The following is a 4969-nucleotide window of genomic DNA, read 5'->3' as shown; positions in this document are numbered from 1 at the left end:
TTTGGGATTATGGTTGGCTAGTAGCGTGCTATGTGTTTCAGTTAATTTTTAGGAGTATACCCCACTATTTCACAGCGCTCCCGGCGCATTCGTCATCATCCATGATAAGAGCGCGCTATCTCAGCTACTGAACGACAGAACGGTCAGCGTGAGCCGGAAATTTATCGGAGAACAGAATTCCGGGCCGAATTCCGCCGGATCTGGCCAAGCCAGATTTTTCCTCCAAGATGCGAAGTGACGCCAACCAAAAAAGTCGGAGGCATCCAATGGCAAGCCAGAAGGAGAACCATAGCAACGATGACGTAGCAATCAGGTCGACTGCTGCCGTGTGTGCGGCTTCTACCCCTATGAATACAGGGCCTATCTCATTGAACTGGATTGTTGAAAGGCGATCTTCCCGAAGGTCAGAAGTCTTCGGCCGAAATTGGGGTGAATTTCGGTAGCATGCGGTGATGCACAGAAAAAAGTTCGGCCCCGATTTCGGTTCGGCCAGTTTTCGTACAGTTTTTCGTGCCATGCGGTTCAGCCTTTCACGGGACTGTAAAACGAATGTTAAAGGTATATACGAGGGGCGTTCAAGTCAAACCGGGACTTTTCATTTTTCGCAAAACTAAAATGAACTTACAGGCGAGAAATTAGTTTTATTTTTCAACGTAATCTCCAGCTGGCACTAACGCACTTGGCCCAGCGTTTCATGAGGACTTGAATGCCAGCAGCGTAGAAATCCTTACCGGTGCGTAGCAGCCACGATCGGACCGCATTCTTGACCTGGTCGTAGCAGCTGAAGTGGCGGCCCCCAAGGGACGACCTTGAGTGGCCCGAAGAGATGGAAATCGCTGGGGGCGAGATCTGGACTGTAAGGGGGATGTGGCAGCAACTCCCAGCCAAGTTCCTGTAAGGTGCGTGTCGTGACATGCGCGGTATGCAGGCGTGCATTGTCCTGTACGAGGAGGACTCCTTTGGTGATGAGGCCCGGCTTCCCGAAACTGGAGGTGTCCATGAATGATAGTGTTTAACGTTCACACAGAAAGGTCCGTCTTTCGAGCCAGTTCGAGACATGTAATCCGTCGGTCCTTGAGGATCAGGCGCTCCACAAGTTGGGTGTTCTCAGGAACTCTGACACTGGGCTCTGAGCCGCCCCGGCCGGGATCGTCCTGCACTGATGTACGGCCGTCTCGGAACTGTTTCCACCACTCAAACGCTTTGCTGCGGCTAAGTGTATCATGGCCATACTGGGCCTGAAGTCTTCTGTGAATTTCAGATGACTTTCCGCCCTCATTCACGAGAAACTTCATGACAACTCGCTGTTCGGTGTGCGCGCTCACCTCGTTGTCGGCCATCTTGGCTAGCACGTGTCTTCTGTTTTGCACAAACTTTGGACCACTACGTGGTGAACGCGGAGATCTGTCGCGTGTGTAGCGCGAGTCATTTGTACACTCAAGAGACAGAAAGTCCCGGTTTGACTTGAACGTCCCTTGTAGAAACTGTGTGTTCCTGAAAACTTGCAACTTGAACGGTTCTGATATGTAAGGAACGTTTTTCACGCTCGCGTCGTATCTTATAGCGGCTGTCCATCGAAACACAATCGGCGCGCGCCAAAGCACAGCCGGCGCCATATATTGGCGCCATCTATTGAATATGTAGGGAAACTTCTTCGGCGCCGTCACGGTCACAGAGCATACGCAGGAGCGATGTGAAAAAAGTCTATAATTCTGGTATACTCGTACATTCAGCATTTTTTTCTAGCAATCAAATTTTAAAGGTTGGTACGCCAAGCAAAATTTGTGTACTCGCGCTCCATTTGTTGAGAACGTGAGCGACAAGGCCGGCCATCTCGCGGGACGTGGCCAAAGGGGCACGGTTGGTGCCTCCCGGAACATAACATAACGTAAACCACACAGTAAACTTATTTACACTTTTTTGGTGTAAATGGCTTGTCCCATGGCACACACCTTTTTGGTGTGTGCACCCGAATGTGTGTCCTTAACACCCGAATCAAGGGTGCTGTCTAAAACACACTTTAATTAGGTGGATTCATCATAAAACACTCTTATAATGGGCATTTAAAAACAAAAACACCGTTAAAAGGGGAGTATTCCATTGAAAACACCTTTCAGGATGGAGTTGTTTTGTGTCAAATACTCCTTTGTTTTTTTTTAAATTCCGTGTTAGCGCCGCGAAGCAACTGCGGCTATAAGCAGCGTACAGATGTGGACAGATGGAGAGAGGACAGCAGGAAGGAGTGGGCGACAGAGGGATTAGTATGCGTCCTGGGCCGACTTCGGGGGGGGGGGGGGGCATCTGTGCCGACACTCGTCTGGAAAGACTTCGGAAAACCCAGGAAAAACCTCAGACAGCACAGCCGGTGACAGGATTCGAACCCGTGTCACCTCTTACACACTTCAAAATGAACTTCACCGCATAGCACGCACCTAGCCAACCATCATCTCGAATGATATCGTTATCGGCTCTGGGGACTTATACCCCTGTCAGACGGGCACATATACGGCCTTAACGGTCACGGCCGTAAATGCATACTGTCATTAACTTCTTGCCAGACGGTCAGCAATAAGGCCTTTGCGACAAACCTGAGGTAGAAGGGCAACGGCGTTCCCACAAGACAGTCTACGGCATTCCATCGAAACTGCCCAAGCCTCGTTACTAAGCACACCATAAACAGGATTTAGCACATTTAATTCAATTCGAAATAAAATGTTTTTTACCCGACTTAATATTGTCATCCTTTTTTTTTTCGAGTTTTTCTGGCGTTTTTGCACTTTGCTTCGCTTTTTATCCCATCTGTACAAGTGCTACGTTTGTAGTTACACCCTCGAACCACTGCATGCGGCATCGCACCGTGTCGTCTGCATCCAAAAAGTCAGACGCCACTCAAAAAAATATCCAAAGCACTTAAAAGCAAATATAGTTTGCTGTTGTATCTTGAAAATACCAACAAAACGTTGTTTTCGTGTACTTTCAGTAAGAAAAAGCGTGATTTCGCTACATTACATTCAACGTTCACAGACTCGTTTATCGACTTGGACATCATCGACGAAATGCCTTCACGGATACCGTCTGGCAGCTCCCCAGAGCTTAGGGCCGTATGTAACTTACGGCCATTCCTTAATGCCGTAACTTTAAGGGCCGTATATGTGCCCGTCTGACAGAGGTATTAATCGCTTCATCGTCGTTACGGTCGTTACAAGCTAACGAGTGGCGGGAAATTCAAAAAGGCGGGCGGGAAACTTAAAAAGGTGGGCACGTGATAAAACACGTGCACGGCGCTCTTTGCTCGATACGTGAAGGCTGTGGTACACGTCACGCGCAGTGTGTCACATGCCCACCTTTTTGAATATCCCGCCACACGTTAGCTTGTAACGACCGTAACGACGATGAAGCGATTAAGACCCCTGATTTGTTGAAAATAGGAGGCGTACGCCTTTTCTGTGACAATTACGAACAAGATCAGTGTCACAAAAAAGGCGTACGCCTCCCGTTTTCAACAAATCAGGGCAGATAACGATATTCGAGATGATGGTTGGCTAAGGGCGTGCTATGCGGTGAAGTTCAGTTTTAAGAGTGCAGTCTCTGCGTGGAAAGCGGCCACCCTAACCACTATGCCACGGGAGCTGGTGCAAATACTCCTTCTCAAATGGCTGGTCTAATACAGGCTCCCGCGGCAGCATACCGAGACATACAGTTCGACGTTCTTGCGTCTGTGGCAAGCACCACCCTGAACACGGCAGACTCCCAGACGTGGTTCCATCGTACAACATAACCCGGAACGCAATACGTCACAGGCACGCCTCATGAGGTGTCGTAGTGCCGAAGCATGAAGAGGCCTGGGCACCCTCGGTAGCCTATATTGGCGTATCCGGTGGATCATATACTGAAACACAATTTGTTGGGGGTATGTTCGTTAAATGTAATAGCGCGGTAAACGTCTGTAACAGTGATGTGTTTATAAGTCCCAAACGTCGCCACACCAGCATTGGACAGCTGTTTCGGCCTTATTGGACCTTCATCAGCAATGCGTAGGTGGGCGACGTTTGAGCGAGTGGCGTCGGAAGGTCACGTGGAACGTGATGTCCTCCCGTCAGGGTGAGACTTATAAACATATGTTCAACGTGCAGCCAAAGAGCCTATGATTTTTTTTTTCATTTGTAACAGTGATGGGACTTCGTCTTTTGCAATTAAAACGTACGCCTGCAACGAGTCAGGGATGCCATCTAAATTCCTGACATCCTTCCCTGTCGAATACTGTGAAAAAACTCAAGTTATCGTTTTCAATGTGATTAACTGCCGAGTGTAGCTGTGAAACCGGTATAATTTTTCTTTTTACGAATTAAAACACCATTTTCAACACGATATTCCCAGTTCAAATGGAGTGTCAAAAAAGTGTACAGTACGTAAACACCTCATTCAACACCTCACTTTACACTCTTAATGATCGACATGGGATAAAACGTGGTGTATGTCGATATTGCACCTTTAGTAATGCTCTTTTTACACCATTTGCTACAGTTTGCGGGATAGAAAAGGGTGTTTTTATAAGAATACGCCTGTTTTGAGAGAATAAAGGTGTAAAATGACATCCGTAGAAATCTCATGGATTCGTGGTTTCGTACGCAGCAACGATGCCAACCGATTTTCACAGCTTTCATCTTCTGGTGTACTCTTAGCTTCGTACCCTTATAGTAAAGGGAAAAAAATTGGCCAAGAAATTATCTATATTTACAAGTGTTCAGTGTCCCCTTTCGCTTGTTTTGAATAAAACCTACGGTGTGCCTCTTAAAATATCACGGTTACCTCGATGTTTAGAGTACGGTCCCTTTTACAAAGTGTAACTCTTATGTAGAGGCTAGTGTGTAGCCTTATGGAATTTATTTATTTATTTATTTATTGCAAAATACCCTGCAGCGCCGGGGGGCATTAGAGCAGGGGAATGGGGATATACATCACGAAAAAA

Source organism: Ornithodoros turicata, chromosome 7 (genome assembly GCF_037126465.1).
Source record: "Ornithodoros turicata isolate Travis chromosome 7, ASM3712646v1, whole genome shotgun sequence".
NCBI lineage: Eukaryota > Metazoa > Arthropoda > Arachnida > Ixodida > Argasidae > Ornithodoros > Ornithodoros turicata.
This window is presented reverse-complemented; position numbering follows the sequence as displayed.